The following is a 23,200-nucleotide window of genomic DNA, read 5'->3' on the forward strand; positions in this document are numbered from 1 at the left end:
TCCTGATATACTTTCTCTATCTCTCAATCTTCAGCTTGCGACGGCGGCATGTCCACGTGAAATGTCGTTGTCGGTGTTGGTTTGCGGTCGATTCTGATAAGAACAACCCTACCACTGAACTGTTCACGGTAACTTACTCTCTGCCCAACCTTCCTATTCATAATGAATCCTACTCTTGTTATAGCATTTTCTGCTGCTGTTAATATTACCCTATATTTATCTGTTACCCTATACTATCTCTTTCAGATAACAAGTCTAAATGATCGCTAACCGGAAGTTGAAATGTGATTTCTGAAGTTCTCTGCTTTCGCTTATTACACTTTATATGTTTCCAGTTCTCGAGCCTTCTTTTCCTATTCAACATATCGAATTAAAAATGTTGTTGTTGTGGTCTTCAGTCCTGAGACTGGTTTGATGCAGCTCTCCATGCTAGTCTATCCTGTGCAAGCTTCTTCATCTACCAGTACCTACTGCAACCTACATCCTTCTGAATCTGCTTGGTGTATTCATCTTTTGGTCTCCCTCTACGATTTTTACCCTCCACGCTGTCCTCCAATACTAAATTGGTGATCCCTTGATGTCTCAGAATAAGCCCTACCAACCGATCCCTTCTTCTAGTCACGTTGTGCCACAAACTTCTCTTCTCCCCAATCCTATTCAACACCTCCTCATTAGTTATGTGATCTACCCATCTAATCTTCAGCATTCTTCTGTAGCACCACATTTCGAAAGCTTCTGTTTTCTTCTTGTCTTCCATGTTTCACTTCTATACATGGCTACACTCCATACAAATACTTACAGAAACAACTTCCTAACACTTAAATCAATACTTTATGTTAACAAATTTCTCTTCTTCAGAAACGCTTTCCTTCCCATTGCCAGTCTACATTTTATATCCTCTCTACTTCGAGCATCATAAGCTATTTTGCTCCCCAAATAGCAAAACTCCTTTACTACTTTAAACGTCTTATTTCCTAATCTAATCTAATACCCTCAACATTCCATTATCCTCGTTTTGCTTTTGTTGATGTTCATCTTATATCCTCCCTTCAAGACACAATCCATTCCGTTCAACTGCTCTTCCAAGTCCTTTGCTGTCTCTAACAGAATTACAATGTCATCGGCGAACCTCAGAGTTTTTATTTCTTCTCCATGGATTTTAATACTTACGCCGAATTTTGCTGTTTTTTCCTTCAGTGCTTGCTCAATGTAAAGATTGAATAACATCGAGGATAGGCTACAACCCTATCTCACTCCCTTCCCAACCACTGCTTCCCTTTCATGTCCCTCGACTCCGCATTCCTATTTGTTTTATTCATTATTAAACCTACTCCTGCATTACCCCTATTTGACTTTGTATTTTTTACTCTGTATTCGCCTGACCAAAAGTCTTGTTCCTCCTGCCACCGAACTTCACTAATTCCCACTATATCTAACTTCAACCTATCCATTTCCCTTTTTAAATTTTCTAACCTACCTGCATGATTAAGGGACCTGACATTCCACGCTCCGATCCGTAGAACGCCAGTTTTCTGTCTCCTGATAACGACGTCCTCTTGAGTAGTCCCCGCCCGGAGATCCGAATGGGGGACTATTTTACCTCCGGAATATTTCACCCAAGAGGACGCCATCATCATTAACTATACAGTAAAGCTGCATGCCCTCGGGAAAAATTACGGCTGTAGCTTCCCCTTGCTTTAAACCGTTCGCAGTACCAGCACAGCAAGGCCGTTTTGGTTAGTGTTACAAGGCCAGATCAGTCAATCATCAAGACTGTTTCCCCTACAACTACTGAAAAGGCTGCTGCCCATCTTCAGGAACCACGCGTTTGTCTGGCCTCTCAACAAATACCCCTCCGTTGTGGTTGCACCTACGGTACGGCTATCTGTATCGCAGAGGCACGCAAGCCTCCCCACCAACGGCAAGATCCATGGTTCATGGGGGGTATTAAAAATACGCTATTTTAATTTCCTGTTGTACCTCGAGAGCACAAATCCTTCTGCTCCGTTCCACGATTCTCAGATCTCGATTGATTAATCTGCAATTCCATGGGGGAGCTGCATCTGATACTTTACTGGCCCCTCTGCTGCAGTTATCCCAATGAAACACCAAACTGCAGTCCTGACATGTTTCTGCTATACTAACTAACCTACAGCAACATCCAAATTAGTCAAACATGAAGCTGCTTTTACAGTCAACGAACAAACGTTTCTGCTGTAACTGATTCAAATGTTTTAAATGGCTCTGAGCACTATGGGACTGAACTTCTGAGGTCATCAGTCCCCTAGAACTTAGAACTACTTAAACCTAACTAACCTAAGGACATCACGCACATACAATCCCGAGGCAGGATTCGAACCTGCGACCGTAGTGGTCTCGCGGTTCCAGACTGTAGCGCCCAGAACCACTCGGCCACTCCGGCCGGTCAATGAAACTGAGATCTGATTCGCCAGCCGTATTGTAAAGGCCTCCTGTTCTTCAGAATGAATCCGTCGCTCTGTCGAGGACAGCACACTGCACTGTTTTGAAACCTCTTGCTAGTCTAAAATCGCATGTTGGGTCGTGACTGTAACTCGAGAAATTGCCTTTCTCAGGCAACGCAAGTCCAATGAACCACCCCCGCAACTTCACTGCTGCCATTACTTTCCTCCTATTCCCAAAATTTCATGAAAATTTTCGGGTACACATGCTAGACGAACTGAATTTAAAATGGTGCCGTTCACTTCCTTGTCTTGAATTGATGAGTTCTGAAATGATTTACTAGCAGATACTTAACTATTTTCGATGTTTTAAGTAGTCTATCAAACAGAAAGCATTATAAGAGCAAAACAATGGAGGATGATAATCTTTCTACAGATGAGGTTAAATTACAGTGTAGGTAAGAAAAAACTACGAATGACCACAATCTTATTATTTTCGTCATTCTACCATTATTATTTGAGAATAACTAGAAATAACTGCCACCAATCAGACACGATATGTTAGTTTATTTAAATAAACTAGTTTTTGATCCTTTTCAGTCTGATTTTCAGATGGAGCATGCACAAATTACATATATATTTTCGCTTTATGTTGCTGGGTATCCTGTTTTCACATCACAGAGGAGATACCCAGCATTACGCTGCAAAAGTGATTCTGAAAATGCTCGAAAACTAGTTTATGAAAATAAACAAATACGAGGACGAGCTGAAAAGCAATGCCACTGAATTTTTTATTGTCCTCAGCATCGGTTGACGTATTACTCGTCACACAAATTACTCGGTCGACGGTAATTGCAACCCTTGCCGCCAGAGAACTCAGAATTGTATCGTGTAACGTGGGGGTGTGTAGTGTAACGATATTGGTGCGTGAGAGACCCTCAGAAAACTGAAAGCACGAATTCGAAGAGTTCATCCACACACGGAGCAGCCACGCCTTCAGCATGACAACACCACGCCTCACAAGAGCGCTGTCGTCTGCAACAATCCGAGTCCTTGGCTGTACTGTCGTGGACCATCCACCATATAGTCCAGACTTAGCTTCACCCTATTTTCACCTGTTTCTTAAACTCAAAGAACACCTTCGAGGACGTCACTTGAATGATGAATCGGTGCAAGCAGGCGTGACGACGTGGCTCCGTCAATAACGCCAAACACTCTACAGTGACTGGTCTGTCGTTGGCAGAAATGTATTCGTGGCCCGGCTGACTATGCTGAGAAATTAATATGTAGGCATGAAGAATAAAGATGTAGAATGTCAATAAAGTTTGTTTTATTTTAAAAGATTTAAGAATTTTCACATAAAATATTCGGAGGCATAACTTTTCAGCCCGCCTTCGTATTTTAAAAGCGACTGGCCTCAGTTATTTGAATATACAGAGGGGTCCAAATAAATGTATCCACTGTTTAAAAGTCAATAACTTGCAAAGTAATTGACGGAGTTGTCTCATTTTTGGTGAAAGTGTAGGTTAAAGTCTAACTTACAGATACCACTGTAGGTGTTCGAAATGGTCACCATTAACATCCAAACACAAACGATGCCGCCGAACTGCAGCACGAACTATTGATTGAAACGTGTTCAGTTGGATATTTGCACATGAATGTACGATGTATTCTCGAAGTTCATACAAGGTGCGTGGCTTTTGTCGATAAACGACGTCCTTTAGCGTTCCCCACAGGTAAAAGTCCAGAGGAGTTAGGCCTGGGGAACGTAGTGGATACTCCAGAGCACCTCTGCGGCCTATCCATCTTCCTGGTAGATTTTCGTCGAGATCCGTCCTAACACGATTTTGGTAGTGGGCTGGGGCACCAGCTTGTTGAAAGTAAACTCTTCCGTCTCCATTCAAGTCTCGTATGGCAGGTAAAATGGATGCCTGAAGCTTCTGAAGGAACACCTCACCGGTAACTGTGCCGTCAAAGAAGAATGGCCCAATCGAGACCAGATAAGACAACCCACACCACACATTTACTCCTGGCAAATTCACGGCTTTGTCTACATGGACGTTTGGATTTTTGGCGGCCCAGTAGATGCAATTGTGGCGATTTACTGTACCATTGAGTTTGAACTGTGCCTCATCAGACCACACAATCATCTCTGCAAACTCTTTATCGTTGCGCACCATGTTAGTAAACCACTCGTAGTACTCCATTCTACGATCTGGGTCGTCCTCGTTCATTGCGTCTAGCAATCGTGGGATGTAGCACTTCCATTTTGCTGTCTTCAAAACACGAAAGGATGTCGTTTATCGACAAAAGCCAAGCAGATTGAATGAATTTCGAGAATACATCGTACATTCTTGTGCAAATATCCAACTGAACACGTTGCAGTCAGTAGTTCGTGCTGCAGTTCGGCGGCATCGTTTGTGTTTGGATGTTAATGATGACCATTTCGAACACCTACAGTGGTATCTGTAAGTTAGACTTTAACCTACACTTTCACCAAAAATGAGACAACTCCGTCAATTACTTTGCAAGTTATTGACTTTTAAACAGTGGATACATTTATTTAGCCCCCCCCCCCCCCTCCCTGTATATATACGTACACGTTTTGCGTGGTATTCATAACGGACAATCACTATTTATTCTCAACATAGACCCTATTCTTTGTGCAAGTATGTGCGTGTGTATGTTTAAGTGCGAGTGTTTTTTCTGTAAAATTAATCAACTGGTTTCCACCAGCCTTTGGACACAAGGTGAGAGGTAAGTCATCTGCCGAAACAGAACCCTCGTATGCTATGCCGTAGAGACCTCCACGTTGGCACGTGACGCACCAGTCTTGGGGATGACCGCGGCATTTAACATTTCGAAGTTCATAATGTCATGACATTTCCTGCTAACTGCGAATAAAGGTAATCTAAGGCATCGGTAATGTCATTAGAGCGTTAATGTGGAATAATCGTTGTGTGAGTCTCTGATCAAAATATTGCAGAATATTATTAGTCTCCCACACCACATGAAACCAATACGTACTACAAAATTAATTGAATAGACGGTAACATACATTAGAGTGAATCATAATGTAAAACATTTTTCTGTCTAAGGACTATATTATAATACAACTCAGTTCTTTATGAATTCGAAATAAATATGAGATACGTATTCAGTAACGTAACAGTAATTTACAGCCGGCCGGGGTGGCCGAGAGGTTCTAGGCACTACAGTCTGGAACCGCGCGACCGCTACGGTCGCAGGTTCTAATCCTGCCTCGGGCATGGATGTATGTGATGTCCTTAGGTTAGTTAGGTTTAAGTAGTTCTAAGTTCTAGGGGACTGATGACCTCAGAAGTTAAGTCCCATAGAGATCAGAGCCATTTGAACCATTTTGAAGTAATTTACAAAAATGATGCTATCGATTTTAAAGTGCTTTGAACATTAATTTGTTCTGAACAGCTGCAAACTATTCCTTTTTTTGCTTTTCACTTAAAAGGAAATCATCAGTGACGGATTATTTGCTCAGTATTATAATCCATCTGAAAGAAACGACCGCTGCTTGGCACCGTAAACCGACGTCGAAGCCTCGGAGAGTGCTTAAGCGGAATTCTGGGAATTATGAAAAGACGAATTCACGAGACCGCATACTGGATACACAAAGAAAAGTTTAAGTTTAACTTTTTGTCATTTGAGAACCACCGTCTCGTTTGGAGAAGGAAGCTGCTGCGACAAGCTTGAGGAATCATCGCGGAATTTGCCTTGATTTGTGGCGCCGACGGAAAACTTGGATCAGTAAGACCGGATTCAATCTGAAATCATCTCTTGCCAGTTATAAATGCATTCTTCAAAACAGTACAGAGACGGAAATCCTAATGATAATTCGGGCTTCTTTTCTTGCTGGTCCTTTGAAAGTGTTTGACTGTTTATATGCGAGGAGGTTTAATTTACTGCTAATGCAAAAAAGTGTTCAAATATACTCTTGGAAATGGAAAAAAGAACACATTGACACCTGTGTGTCAGACCCACCATACTTGCTCCGGAGACTGCGAGAGGGCTGTACAAGCAATGATCACACGCACGGCACAGCGGACACACCAGGAACCGCAGTGTTGGCCGTCGAATGGCGCTAGCTGCGCAGCATTTGTGCACCGCCGCCGTCAGTGTCAGCCAGTTTGCCGTGGCATACGGAGCTCCATCGCAGTCTTTAACACTGGTAGCATGCCGCGACAGCGTGGACGTGAACCGTATGTGCACTTGACGGACTTTGAGCGAGGGCGTATAGTGGGCATGCGGGAGGCCGGGAGGACGTACCGCCGAAATGCTCAACACGTGGGGCGTGAGGTCTCCACAGTACACCGATGTTGTCGCCAGTGTTCGGCGGAAGGTGCACGTGCCCGTCGACCTGGGACCGGACCGCAGCGACGCACGGATGCACGCCAAGACCGTAGGATCCTACGCAGTGCCGTAGGGGGCCGCACCGCCACTTCCCAGCAAATTAGGGACACTGTTGCTCCTGGGGTATCGGCGAGGACCATTCGCAACCGTCTCCATGAAGCTGGGCTACGGTCCCGCACACCGTTAGGCCGTCTTCCGCTCACGCCCCAACATCGTGCAGCCCGCCTCCAGTAGTGTCGCGACAGGCGTGAATGGAGGGACGAATGAAGACGTGTCGTCTTCAGCGATGATAGTCGCTTCTGCCTTGGTGCCAATGATGGTCGTATGCGTGTTTGGCGCCGTGCAGGTGAGCGCCACAATCAGACTGCATACGACCGAGGCACACAGGGCCAACACCCGGCATCATGGTGTGGGGAGCGATCTTCTACACTGGCCGTACACCTCTGGTGATCGTCGAGGGGACACTGAATAGTGCACGGTACATCCAAACCGTCATCGAACCCATCGTTCTGCCATTCCTAGACCGGCAAGGGAACTTGCTGTTCCAACAGGACAATACACGTCCGCATGTATCCCGTGCCACCCAACGTGCTCTAGAAGGTGTAAGTAAAGTACCCTGGCCAGCAAGATCTCCGGATCTGTCCCCCATTGAGCATGTTTGGGACTGGATGAAGCGTCGTCTCACGCGGTCTGCACGTCCAGCACGAACGCTGGTCCAACTGAGGCGCCAGGTGGAAATGGCATGGCAAGCCGTTCCACAGGACTTCATCCAGCATCTCTACGATCGTCTCCATGGGAGAATAGCAGCCTGCATTGCTGCGAAAGGTGGATATGCACTGTACTAGTGCCGCCATTGTGTATGCTCTGTTGTCTGTGTCTATGTGCCTGTGGTTCTGTCAGTGTGATCATGTGATGTATCTGACCCCAGGAATGTGTCAATAAAGTTTCCCCTTCCTGGGACAATGAATTAACGGTGTTCTTATTTCAATTTCCAGGAGTGTATGTGTGAAAATCTTATGGGACTTAACTGCTAAAGTCATCAGTCCCTAAGCTTACACACTACTTAACCTAAATTATTCTAAGGACAAACACACACACACACATGCCCGAGGGAGGACTCGAACCTCGGCCGGGACCAGTCGCACAGTCCATGACTGTAGCGCCTAGACCGCTCGGCTAATCCCGCGCGACACTGCTAATGCACTGACAGAAAAAAAAAGGTCGCAACACCAAGAAAGTGTCGTGTGACATAAATTAAACTTGATAGGCTTATTTCTACTTCTGAAAGATAATGCCTATTCAAATTTCGCGTTAGTAGCATAAGAGTATACCATCTGAATTTCGGAAGAATAATACCCACACAATTGCGAAGACTTCAAAGACAGAACTGTCTCACAATTAGCTTAACATCTCGGTCATCGAATTTGCTGATGACAGTGACATACAGAAGAATGTAAAAGAGAACTAAGGAAATAGCTGGTCTGCTTGTTATTTTCTCTTGGCTTCTTCCATCACGCGATGTTTTTCTTTCGACGTAGCAGAGTCCTTTATGTCGCCCAGTGCTTTTGCTCCTACTCCTCATTACTTGCATATTGCTTTAGTTCATTCACAATCCATATTCTGTGATCATCCCATTGAACTCTGTATTATAATAGTAATAAAAAATATAATTACACGGAAAGAATGTGATGTAGTTGATTGTTGTGTCCCTTGCAGTGAAAAGAGAATATTAGTACACTTGCATTATTATAAAATGTTTTGCTTCTACGAAATTGTGCTATTGTTCATTCACTTTACCTTACGTCGCTTTCTTTTCTGCGTCCATGACTACATGTATTTTAATTATATTTGTCGTGTTCTGAAAGATTATCCTTCTGTTAATTTTACGAAAATATGATCTGGACTTCTTTTCCTCCATTTCCATTGTAGATGCAGGCAGCCGACTCTAGGAAACACCAGTGCCTCTCAACACCATATAAAATGTTAGTCAAGATTGTCTTTAAGATGACAAACCATTATCAACATTTCACTAAGTTGGAACGAGGTGGCCGAGCGGTTCTAGGTGCTACAGTGTGGAACTGCGCCTGCTTCGGGCATGGATTTGTGTGATGTCCTTATGTTATTTAGGTTTAAGTAGTTCCAAGTTCTAGGGGGCCGATAACCTCAGAAGTTAAGTCCCAGAGTGATCAGAGCCATCTGAACCATCTTGAACGAAGTCGTATAACTGGGCTACGAGAAGCTTCGGCGAATGTAGCCAGCCACTGTACATGATTGTTGGCCACATAAATGTACGGTCGCGAGAAGACAGGGCTCCGGACAGCCACATGGGCCTTCCGAGATGAAAGACCACCGTGTACGGCATATAGCTCTGGAGCATCGCGCTGCACCTGCAGCAACAATTTGAGCGTTTGTTGTCACCACAGTGACACAACGAACTGCTATCGGCTACGTCAAGGACAGCTCCGAGCCAGACGCCCTGTAGTGTTGTGCATTCCGCTGACCCCAACTACTGCCATTTGTGACTTCAGTGGTCTTAAGCGAGACTTCATTGGAGGACAGAATGGAAGTTGATGTGGTTTCTGCTACGCTGTCAGTTATGTTCGTATGCCGGTTAGGAGGAAACCAGTTGAGGACATGCAACCATCTCGTCTGCTTGCGCTGGACCTACAACTGCAGTTATGATCTGTGGTATCCTTTCGTATGACGGAAGCAGCACTCTCGTGGTTACCCCACGTACCCTGACTGCAAGTGTGTACGTCAGTCTGTTGATTCAACCTGTTGTGCTGTCATTCATGAACAGCATTCCAGGGGCTGTTTTCCAAGTGGATAACTCTCGCCCAAATACTGCTGTTGTAGCTCAACATGCTCTATAGAGTGTCGACATGTTGCCATGGCCTGCTCGGTCACCAGATCTATCTCCAGTCGAGCAGATGTGAGACATCATCGGACGCTAAGTCCAGCGTCATCCACAAACAGCATTAACTGTCCCTGTATTAACCGACCAAGTGCAGCAGGCATGGAACTCCATCCCAGAAACTGACATCTGGCAGCTGTACAATGCAATGCATGCAACTTTGCACGCTTGAATTCAACATTTTGGGGGTTACACCGTTTATTAATGTACCAGTGTTACGTATTTGCAATGGTTATCTTGCAGCATTAATCACTTAAGTAGTTTACCTAGACAAATGTGTTCCTGAAATTTCACTACTCAACATGAATTCTTTTTTGATGTTGCGAGGTTTTCCCGTCAGTGTCTATTTTTTACTCCATAGCTCACGTGATGCGGCATAGTGACAGTAAGATATTGCAGCGATGCAGGAAATATACTTTTTATTATGAATCCAACGACGGACCACAAATTTTTATCAATCATGTTATTAATTTCGGTCAGCGATGACTATCTTCAGACCTGAGTAGATGCAGTATACTGGACACGTCATTATATATATATTGTCAACATTTATGTCGTAGTGGTGTTCATGGAACTCAAAATTTATAACTTTGTGTAGCAGAAGTCGTTCTAGAAAGTGGCGAGCGTATTCAACAATTCTTCTGTCATCAGTTGGGAAAAGCAGATTTCTGGGACACCGTCTCAGTATCGCACAGGACGCGACTGCTGCGAGGTCGAAGCGGACGTCACGGATACAGACGAAAACACTGCCTTATATGATGAGGGACTAGACATCAGTGCCCGACGGGGTCGATAGGCCGACTACATGGGATGGCTGTCATTAGGCACACTGTCATCATTCAGTGAAGGCTGGCAGGATATCTGAAGTCATTACGGGGCGTAGCAACCAAAGGATTATTCAACTTAGTATGGAGAAACCATGAGATCGGAGGGAGTCCATCGGCCCTTAGACAGTATATTATCCACACTATCCTGAAGATACAGGGAGCACATAAATTTATGAGCTATAGCAGAATCAGAAGCTCGTGCATCCAAACTGTTAATAAAAATAATGTACAGAATAACGGAAAAGAAGGCAGGCGATCATTAGATGAAGATCAGTTTGGTTTCAGGATAGGTGTAGCAAGAAGAAAGGGAGGTCTTTCATTAAGCGTGAGACTAAAAAGTAAAAAGAGAAAAAACACACTTTCATAGGATTTGTTGATCTAGCTAAAGATTCCTAAATTGTCAAGTGGTGCAATATGTTAAAAATACACTATATAGATAGACGGTTGAATGCAACATGTATAGGAACCTTGAGGGAAGAATAAGAATGAAAGGACAAGAGAGAAGTGCGTTGGTTAACAAGACGTACTGCAGGGGTGTTAATCTGTCCACTGCTTGTATATCGAATTGGCAAGGGAAGAAAATGAAAAAAAGATACTGAAATTGTGTCAGAATTCGGATTAAAAGGATATCAGTGACAAGATTCACGGATGACACAAGAAATAATTAAAGGACCAGTTGTGTAGGTACATGGTGGAAGACCCACCAGATATATTAAAGTTAAAATTTATTAAAAAAATGAAACAGCGATAACGACAGAATCAGAGACCGACTGTAAGCTTTTGCAAAGACATTACCTATGAATGCGCAGTAAAGCGTAGGCAAATGACCATGAAACATCATTCACTATTTTGTACATGATTTTGTTTCACTCTGTCGTACGGAGAAGTTTTGTTAAGCTGTACTGCTCGGAATATGACGGGATACGAGTGTTTTGTATCATATGCGTTTCTGAATAAGAGAAGACTTGATATCAGTATTAAGTATTTTTATGAAAGTGAAATAGAACCAAGTTAAGAAGACGTCCTTCATATTTTATATCGTCTTGAGAGGCGCTGGTGTTTCCTGGACTCGGCTGCCTGCATCTACAATGGAAATGGAGGAAAAGGAGTCCACAGTCATATTTTCGTAAAATTAACAGAAGGAGAAGCTTTCAGAACACGACAAATATAATTAAAATACATATAGTCATGGACCCAGAAAAATAAACGACGGAAGGTAAAGTGAATGAACAATAGCACAAGTTTTTGGATGCAGAACATTTCATAATAATGCAATTGTACTAATATTCTCTTTTCACTGCAAGCGAAAGGATAATTACGAATCAATTACATCACATTCTTTCCGTGTGATTATATTTTTATTACTATTATAATACATAGTCCAATGGGACGATCACAGAATATGGATTGTGAGTGAACTAGAGGAATATGCAAGTAATGAGGAGTAGCAACAATGAGACTAGCGATAAGCTTTACATCAAAACAGCGGAAGAAGCACTGGGCGACGTAGAGGACTCTGCTACGTCGAAAGAAAAACAGCGCATGATGGAAGAAGCCAAGAGGAAATAACAAGCAGACCAGCTATTTCCTCAGTTCTCTTGTACATTCTTCTGTATGTCACTGTGGTCAGCAAATTCGATGAACGGGATGTTAAGCTAATTGTGAGACAGTTCTGTCTTTGCCGTCTTCGCAGTTGTGTGGGTATTATTCTTCCGAAAGTCAGATGGTATATCTCCAGTCACATGTGTTATAAACATTAATATAATCGAATGAAACAAGGAGTTTACTGTTACCAGTCAATAATTAGTTATTTCCACGATGCGATTCGGAGGTTCAAAGCTCCACCGTCAGGTCGATTAGTGTAGATTAATATGGCACGTATAGCTTGTGTTACGACATTGGAGTAACATGTGGCATTGTCTCCAGTAGTCACAGCCTCCTTTTCCTGTCGTGTTAAATCATACACACCACCACACTTAGTTAACATTGTGTTTAAAAATGTGATAGTGTGCATGATGTAACATAGCAAGAGAGGGTTACACCAGAAGCGTAACACAACATACACTCGTCATATTAAACCGCATAAATCTACGTGATGATATAGCTTTAAATCTCCGAAATGCATCATGGAAATAAAAAGTGACTGGTAAGAGTAAACTTGTTTCATTCGATATCAACAACAATCACGGCTAAGCCTACCGAAAATGTTGGCATTTCAAACAAATACATTCGTTTGGTTGCCACTTCCCCCAAAGATTTTAGAAATTCCAGTCTTATTATTTTTTATTTTTACCTGCAAGCCTTCGAGAAGGTCTCAATTTGAGAAAAAACTTTCTCAGATCATACGTCTGGAGTAGAATAGTCTATGTGAGTGGCTCATTGACTGCAGACAAGAGAATCAAAATGCTTGAGATGTGATGCTATAGAAGAATGTTGAAGATTAAGTGAGCTCATAAGAAATGCAAAGCTTCTCCACAGGCGAAAAAAGGTATAGGTGGAAAACAGCAACAAGAAAAAGGCACATGGTGACAGGACACGTATTACGGTAGCAATTGTAACTGAATACTCACTCTGTTGATAATCTGCCCCTCGGAGTAATTATAAGGGCCTATCAGTAAGTTTCCGTTGCTGCAGCGTATATGCAAAGCAGCGTGACTCCGCCGAAGGTATATAAACACCGATATATAGGTAAGGAATTAGTGTGGCATTCGTGTCTTCCCGACGTGTGTGTAATAAACGCGGAAACGGAAACTATGGCGAAGTTATTACTAAGCGCTTCCAAGCAGGACCAACGCCTTCGACCATAGGTACTAGTAGACTGGCCTTGCTGCGCAGAAGCTATAGGGCTGGTGTGGCTCTAATATAAACCACGTGACTGTTGGCAACACGTGGCGGGATTCCGAATCAGCGGTCTGCCATCCTATGTTTGTATCGTATTTTACCCACATTTCTCAGTTGACTGCCAAACGCTTCCAACAAAAATTACTTTTTTATTTGCGAAAAATTATGTCAGAACCACATCTGACCTGGATTTGTTCACAGAACCATTTATAAAATCTAACAAATGCGTCGAACGCCCCTCTGGTGGGCAGCGGGACGAAATTACTATAAACTATCAATTAAAGTAAAATGTCGTTAAAATTCTTTTAAACAGTAAGAGTGGGCTCGTGTCAAAACTTTAAACATTGGATTCGCCGCGTTTTGAGCTCTAGTCACTTATAAAAGAAAATGGGATATGGGAATTATGTCAACTATAGGTGACAAAATTGTCGACTTTAGGAGCAGGTCCATTTTAGAGTATCAATTTTAGGTGCACTTCAAAGGTTCAGTTCCTACGATTTTTACAAAAGTTTAAACAATCAGTTAAAAAAAATTATATTTTAGATGAAAGGTGAGACTTTGAAGTTTCAGAAAATAATTTTGGAGCCTACATTTGTTTAATAGTATTAGAAGGTAGAAAAAATTCTCTTCATGTGTCGACTATAGGTGCTCTTACCTTATTATAATTTCACTTGTATATACGAAAAGGTGCGTATGTGCAGATGGCTTAAAGATTTTCCGTTTCAGGGCCTGTATCCAAAGCTACCTCCGGTTTTCATCCGTAGGGAACCTGTGAGTAGGAACGAGAAACAGTTATACTTACTTCTGTAACCCAGTTATCGCAGATACTTTCCAAAACGTAATATGAGTCTGACTTTACAGACATCACTTTCAACACTTTAATTTACGTGATACTCTATTTCCAGTGTAAAAAAAAAACATATGAAAGTCACGTCAGCAGATTTCAATAAACGCATCTACACTATCATAGAAACACTTAAACGTGAAATGTAATGTCATTTCCCCCGACAAAACGCTGAGTACAGCCATAAGCGCAACACGAAACTACCATGTTTTGCCGACATTCACGTGACTTTAGCCCAGAGATGTTGGAGCGACGAAAATGACGTCACGGCCAGTCTATTATATTTATGGTCGAAGACCAACGTGCAGTTATTCTGTTCTTGGCTGCAGAAGGACAAACACTAGACAACCATCCGAGAGTGAGTAATGTGTATGTGGCAACATGGTTGTCGACAACCACGTGAGGGAAAACTACGACAAGGGGTGCTGCTTCTTCAAGATAACGCACATCCCCACATTACGCTACAAAAATGATCCTGAAGTGGCTCGAAAACTAGTTTATGAAAATAAAAAATTGTTAGGAAGTGCTGAAAAAGCAATGCCTCTCAATTTTTATTGTGTTTTTAATGTCGGTTGAGGTTAAGCCGTGGCGCCGTTGAATTAATAGACTGTTCTGCCTGGTGCCACTGGCTCAGGTATCGAGTATCCCTCTTTCGGCCCCATTGCCAATATCTATGAGGAAGAGTTGGTATCTGTGGGCTGTGTCCGCAGAAATCCTTTGCCTGCCGATATATACATACGGGGTTCGCTGGTCCGAGAGGGAGGTACGAAGTTTGGGGACTGCCGGTAGCGTCGAGACAAGAGGTGGCCACGAAGTCTGAGAGGCCGAAGCCACGAGCTGCGGAAGGAGGGCCTGCGCAGGGCGAAGACACGGGAGTGCTTCACCGCGGTCAGCGTAGACTACAAGCAGCGGGCCGACATCCCGTAGGTTGGTTGGCGACATTCGCGTCGGACGACCGCTCGTGGCCTGGATGCCCTCTCCATTCATCGGCGCCACTCAGTAACCGCTGCGACGCGCCGTGGATCCGTGGAACTGCTTGCTGATCAAGGGGAGTCACATTGTGTAATCTTCGTGGTTATTTGTTTCATTGTCTACCTGCCCTCCTTATTATTTTCTGGTTTGTACCCGACGCTCAGAGTTTTACTCGGTGGGCTCTTTGGTCGCAAATATAGGTAGCAGTAGTGTACTAAGACACTAATTGTCGTTTGAAAATTTGTCCCGCTATTTTGCCTTTCCTGTCTGATTTGTACCCGATCATTAATGTTCTAATTAATCAGCTCTTGGTGGTAAATACAGCCGGAACAATTGTACTAAGGCACAAGTTGCCGTTAGACAAGGGGGGACCTTGTGGTTAGATGTAGCTGTTAACCGGTTCAGTTCTTTGATCGTAATTGCTTTCTCAGGCACTAGTTATAATATGAACAACCTGTTGTACTAAGCTGTTCGTTTCTGTGTTTGAAAGACCGGGTCATTATAGGTGTAGTTTAACTGGTCCCGCCGAGTGAGTTCTCTAGTAATAAGTGTTCACAAGTAAGGTTTTAGGACGTTCTTTCAGAGCTGTCTTAATAGTTGACAATCAGTTTAACTTCGAAAATATTAACAGCCAACTGTCACCAGGGCTTTAGTCAAAATACAATCGTCAGAAGGGACGGGTGGGAATTCAGTCGCGCCTTGGTTGCCGATTGAACTTAAGAGGCTGGTTGCATTGAAGTAAGCCATATCATTTTCATATTGTTTGCTAATCTGTTTAACCTATAAGCACAGGTGCGCATCTCAACCCCGAACACACAGCTTTCAAATTAAAAGTTAAGTCACCTGTTTGAGTAATTGAATCACTCTTGTCATCAATGGTGCTTATACAGGGTGTTACAAAAAGGTACGGCCAAACTTTCAGGAAAAATTCCTCACACACAAAAAAAAGAAAAGATGTTATGTGGCCATGTGTCCGGAAACGCTTAATTTCCATGGTAGATCTCATTTTAGTTTGTTTGTCCACCTACGCTCAATGGAGCACGTTATCATGATTTCATACGGGATACTCTACCTGTGCTGCTAGAACACGTGTCTTTACAAGAACAACACAACATGTCGTTCATGCACGATGGAGCTCCTGCACATTTCAGTCGAAGTGTTCGTACGCTTCTCAAAAACAGATTCGGTGACCGATGGATTGGTAGAGGCGGACCAATTCCATGGCCTCCACGATTTCCTGATCTCAATCCTCTTGACTTTCATTTATGGGGGCATTTGAAAGCTCTTGTCTACGTAACCCCGGTACCAAATGTAGAGACTCTTCGTGCTCGTATTGTGGACGGCTGTGATACAATACGCCATTCTCCAGGACTGCATCAGCGCATCTACATCTACATCTACATCTACATCTACATCTACATCTACATGACTACTCTGCAATTCACATTTAAGTGCTTGGCAGAGGGTTCATCGAACCACAATCATACTATCTCTCTACCATTCCACTCCCTATCAGCGCGCGGGAAAAACGAACACCTAAACCTTTCTGTTAGAGCTCTGATTTCTCGTATTTTATTTTGATGATCATTCCTATCTATGTAGGTTGGGCTCAACAAAATATTTTAGCAATCGGAAGAGAAAGTTGGTGACTGAAATTTCGTAAAAAGATCTCGCCGCGACGGAAAACGACTTTGCTGTAATGACTTCCATCCCAATTCGCCACACTCTCACCCCTATTACGTGATAATACAAAACGAGCTGCCATTTTTTGCACCCTTTCGATGTGCTCTGTCAATCCCCCCTGGTAAGGATCCCACACCGCGCAGCAATATTCTAACAGAGGACGAACGAGTGTAGTGTAAGCTGTCTCTTTAGTGGACTTGTTGCATCTTCTAAGTGTGCTGCCAATGAAACGCAACCTTTGGCTCGTCTTCCCCACAATATTATCTATGTGGTCTTTCCAACCGAAGTTGTTCGTAATTTTAACACCCAGGTATCAATAGATCGTTTCCTTCGAGGTGATTCATAATGTTTGAATACAGCATATGCTCCAAAACCCTACTGCAAACCGACGTCAATGATTCCATGCGACGGAGGGTGGATGCATGTATCCTCGCTAACGGAGGACATTTTGAACATTTCCTGCAACAAAGTGTTTGAAGTCACGGTGGTACGTTTTGTTGCTGTGTGTTTCCATTCCATGATTAATGTGATTTGAAGAGAAGTAATAAAATGAGCTCTACCATGTAAAGTAAGCGTTTCCGGGCTGCCGGCCGGTGTGGCTGTGCTGTTCTAGGCGCTTCAGTCTGGAACTGCGTGACCGCTACGGTCGCAGGTTCGAATCCTGCCTCGGGCACGGATGTGTGTGATATCCTTAGGTTAGTTAGGTTTAAGTAGTTCTAAGTTCTAGGGGACTGATGACTACAGATGTTAAGTCCCATAGTGCTCAAAGCCATGTTTCCGGGCACATGTCCATAACATATTTTCTTTCTTTGTGTGTGAGGAATGTTTCCTGAAAGTTTGGCTGTACCTTTTTGTAACACCCAATATAATTTTCACGTTTTGCAGAAGGGCATTTAATAAGACAGACTGTGTGCAGCGCGGTAGTAAACACCGCTGTTTCACCCGTCCGGCCGTCTTGTAATAAATGTCGTATTGTTTGCTGTTTTGCAATAGAGCACATCAGATTTCCTTTGCGGAGATTAAAATCTTATTCAACTTAAGTTTCAAGGTCAAAATAATATTGCAAAGTTGCTCATTTTGTTACAGAAAATTTTATGGTTAAACGCTTAGATTATCTGTAAAACACAGTTTATATATTGTTAAATAAACAGGTTGTGCGAAAAGAAAGTTATATTGGTGGGTCCTCATTCCGTGTTTTCCTTAATTACAGTATCAGAGGTATTACGTATAGTAACGCAGGAGCTACGCCAACTCAAGTGGAAGACACTCGAGCACCACCCTGTAGCCCTGACCTCTCCCCAAGTGGTTACCACGCCTTCGGTCCCTTAAAAAAGGCCTTGAGGGTCGACGTTCCCGGCCGCACGACGACGTGCAGCAGGTGGTTACGGAGCTCTTCACGCAGAAGGACACCTTGTGCGTCGGCGGGGTGATTGCCTCCATGATCACGGAATTTTGCGTGATAGGCATACCGGTTCTTTGCTGTACGAATTTCGAAAGAAATAAGGCAGAAACCGAAATATATCTAACGAATCATTGAAACGTTGGGTGTGGCCTATTGTGAAATGCAAAGATTAGCACAGGAGAGAGAACTGACTTGCGTTCTGAGGATTCCGTACAACCTAATGACTTCGTGTGGCTCAGTGGCCTAGTGCAAGTCTTTCTATAGAATGCCACTTCAGCGACTTGAGTGTCCCTAACCTACCTGAGTTATCCAACCAGGAAATCCATACTGTGTCGTTCCTGGAGAGCCCTCACGACCTCTCGGCTTCTATGCACGCGCTTTACAGCTAGGCCTTCAGGCCCGCTATTTATACAGGGAGAAGAAAAAATGCTGCCCTTGGAGGTCGGCATGTGATTTCTCGTCCAGATTCAAGACAAAATTTCATCTAGCAAAATCAGATCGGATGTATTTTGTAACACATGTATGAAAACGAGAGATGACAACAATTTTACATCATGCAGTGCATGTGAATGTACTATTGGTCGGAATACAACCCACATGTCACGCGTGAACGTGGCTTTCAGGCACGCTTAAGCATAAACCTGTGAACTGCAATCATTGGAGGAGTGCTTTTGAGCCCTTACCTATTGCAAGACACGTTTCGTTGTCATAATTTGCCTGACGTATTAGAAATCGTTCCACTTCGTGTTCGGCGGCAGCTATGCTTTCAGCATTATGGTGCACCACCATTCTTTGGAATGAATGTGCGTAACTCTTTAAATGAAGCGTTTCCAGGGAAATGGATTGGTCGTGGAGGTGCAGTGTTCCACTAGATTTTTATTTGTGGGGACACTTAAAGGAACAGGTTTGTAGCACTCCCCTATGGATGTACACGACCTAATAGATCGCGAACAAGCCGTTTCGGTAAAGGTGGATGCAGCTGTGTTGCATAGGATGCAGCAAAATATGATCCATTGAGTGGCGAAGTGTTTGTAAATGCAAGGTGGTCGCTCTCTGAAGACAAGCCTGAGTGTCAAACATACAGAATGGAATTATTGTGTTTAGCATAACGTGTGATGTAGTGGAACCTACCTGTTGTGTTTTTTGTGCCTTATCCACTATTATTTTCTATTGCCCTTATTCGTGTCGTGAACGAAATAAGTGGTTGTTCATGTCTGTAAGAAGTTCATGTTATGTCTTAGTGTTTAAATAAACGTAACAGTAAGAGAAAGAAATACACAAGATTCCACATTTTGGAGGTATTAACTGGACAAGATTTGATTCGTTAACTGGAAAAAAAAGTTTGGCACCAACGCGACTCGAACATCGGCCAGTCCGTAAATACGTTACCCACAGTACTGTTTCGCCTCACTTTTTTTTTAAAGCATTTGTTTAAGGAGCAATGTTACACATTCCAAATGCTTATTAAGTACATGTACTAACCATGCACACGTGTTACACATGAAATGATTTAAACAAAAACAGTCTGATCATTGCAATTATGCTGATATTAAAGAAATACAACAGAAGCTTGCGTTACGACTAAATTACTAGAAAGAATTAATTTGATACCAAGAAAAGTTTTTTAAAGACGTTCAAACTTCTTCAAACATGAATAAACAAGAAACAGTACTTTGCTCCATTCATTACGGAAGCATAAAAAGCACTTTATGAAGGATATCAGCAAGTTTTGAGGATAATTTTTAATAATAATGTACTCAAGGAAATCGTCTCTGTGAGAAACAGGCTAAGGGAAGAAACTGATCTTTAATCTTCTCAGCTCAGTCAGACTAGCTATGAGCATTTCACACAATTGTATGGAAGTCACTAAAATTTATACAGAATATGGAATAGAATATTGAAGACTTATGCCCATCGCACATAAAAACAATTTAATAATCATATTAGACAATCTCTTTTAAATACTTGAGAATGGCGGAAAAGAGATGTTATAAAGTTGACTAGCCTTCCTACTACACTTTCTCGACATTAATGAAATGATACTTATCTGAAGTGATCAGACCTATATAATAGATCTTTCAGTGGAGAACTGACGTACACATCACAGTGCAAAAATGAACAGGGCAATTTGCCAGCCACTGAACATTACATTATATCAGATACAATCTTATGGTTTTAACAAATCGATAAGGACATTTCCATGAAAACTGTCAGCTTTCATATTTATACCATAAATCAATAGTGCAGCTTTAATGTTTAGTGTTTTCAAACTATTAAACACACAATCTGACTGTCATAAGTTCTGTACACTAGTTTATAAAATTACAAAACCTACTTTCTGAAGTAGAAAAAGCACATATCAAAAATTTACACTAAAAATTTAAATAATATCCTTAAGGTAACTGCACTACATCACTCTTTTTTATATTAACCAATGCCCATTCTTCAAAAATAATTTTTAACATATTAACGAACTTTTTCTTGTGATTCGAGTACCATCTAATTTTGTGGTATTCACTCAGCATGTGTACCTTGAACTCTATGGTGCTGTCGGATCCTAGTTTGTTAATGACGTAATTAACAAAATTTCCCAGCAAACAAGTACGCAGCGTAATTTTTTGCCTCTGGGAAATAGTATGCTTCAGGCCTGTGTATCAATGACTGCGATATACTCTCAGGGGATGTCCTTGTAATCAGAGCTATTTGCTCTCGGATCCACTTCACACTATTCATGTGACCGCTGCAAGTATATCTATGAAGTATTGTGTCAACTAGAATGCACTGTTGACATAAATTAGTTTCACAGAGTCCGATTGCGTACAGCCTTTCTTTCCTGCTAACTATGTTGTTAACTGTCTTGTACCATGACGTTTTTATGTTAGACGTAAGCACATTAGAACTAATGTTTTTTCCCAATCTCAGTCCAATCATTGTTTGGAAACTGTCGTTCTATTTTGTTCCTTCCTTTGCTTTTCTTTCGCTCCCGCATTATGGCTCTTGATGTTAAGTGTCGTGACTGTCTGATTTCGGCACTTACGTAACTGAACTCAACATTGAAACCTTCACATGCAGTAAACGACTGTTGATATGCTGTGCGTCAATCGGGCAAGCAGGCTTCGAAGTTTAATGATCTCGAAAAGTTGGCTGGTTATGCTTTCTCGCGAGTCTCTTATTAAATTAACTTGCCTTTTGATAAAAAGTGCAGAGGCTATATCCGTTATATCAGTTAATCCTAGTCCACCATTTTTAGGATCTAAAGCGGCTACTTTAGCAGGTACTCTGAACATTTCACCTTTCCACAAAAAGTTTGAGATTTTGGACATTATTCTCCAAGCTATCATTCTCGGTACTGGAAACAGCTGGACAGTATAATAAGCTTTGGCAAGGATGCATGAGTTGATATACTTTGTTCTTTGAACTTGGCTTAAATATCGAGCTAAATTCTCTATAATGGCTGCTTGCACTTTAACTGCTCCGACTTTCCAATCTTAAAGCCGTCACATCCATGGGGCATTCTGTCAGGGTGATCCCAAGTGTTTTATATTGTCGGGCTAATTTTGCCCACCCGACGCTGATAGAAAAAACCTCTGAGTTTTAACATCTTACTATTTTTTCGTTTGTATTGGCTCCAGATGCTCTACAGTACGTATCAGTCATTGTTGCTAGCGTGGTTACCTCTTCATTATTTCTTATAATGACCCCTATATCGTCAGCATAGGCTCTTATAACTGTTTGATTTTCTGATAATGTTAAGCCTTTTAATCTAGCATGGACATGTCGGAGGATAGGTTCCACTGAAATGGCGAAGAGCGACATGGACGGAGGACTTCATTGAGGAACACCTTGTTTTATTTGTATCGGCCTGGATTGTTGAAAATTCACCGCTGGTTTTGCATTTATTCTAGTTACTATGTTCTTTATCAACTGTATGACCCTATCATTGAAACCTATTTTCTTCAACGTCTGTAGAAGATATTCATGCTTTACTACATCGAAGGCTTTATAAAAATCTAAAAAGAAATAAAGCACGCTTTATGTTTGTTACAGAAGCTATGGCAATGATATTCCTGAATTCTGCTAGATTTTGAAAAATGGTTCTGCCTTGCGCACAGTTCTGATGTTTACTAATAATTTTATCCGTAAGGCACGAAATTCTCTTGTTTACTATTCTAGCTATTAATCTATAATCAGAATTCAGCAGTGAAATTGGACGAAAATCATTTAAATCCTTGTTTCCCTTATTTTTTGGCGAAAGAACAATTTCACTCTCCTTAAACTCAGCCAAAATCATTTTACCCTGAATAACCTCATTTATAATGTCCGTGATTTTCGCACCCACTATTGACCAGTAAAACTCTGCTGGCACACCATTTGGTCCTCGTTTTTTTTTTTCTTTTTTTTTGTTCGAAATTCATCAATAAAAGTTCTCCTTTTGTTTCTCCTAATGGTACAGGGAGGTAGTTTCGTCTTCTGACACCGAATTTGGCTTTGACTTTTTTGATGTCTGCTATCCTAATTGAGGAACCTTCTGAGACCTGATCATATAAATCTCTTAAAACGGAATAGCAATATTCTATAGTGCATTTTATTTCTCTTGCGCTCTGGGTACTGTATTGAATAAGAACCTTCCTCAACTTTGGCTTTGCCATTTTAACCTACCAGTCGGTAGCAGTGGCATATCTGCTACAAGCACGCAGGCTTATTGCCCATGCTTCTTTAATCAGGTCTTGTATATCATGATTTACTAGCAAGCAAATGTTCAAATTCTACTTATTCTTGAATAAGTGAACTGGCTGTCTTGTTAGATTTATGCAAGCTAAGACACTTGAAAGGTCTGTAAAGTATGTAGGAATGGTTTTTAATTTTGTCACGGAAGTTTCAAGATTTTTAGAAATATATAATCTATTATTCCTG

The sequence above is a fragment of the Schistocerca gregaria genome, chromosome 2, assembly GCF_023897955.1.
Source record: "Schistocerca gregaria isolate iqSchGreg1 chromosome 2, iqSchGreg1.2, whole genome shotgun sequence".
NCBI lineage: Eukaryota > Metazoa > Arthropoda > Insecta > Orthoptera > Acrididae > Schistocerca > Schistocerca gregaria.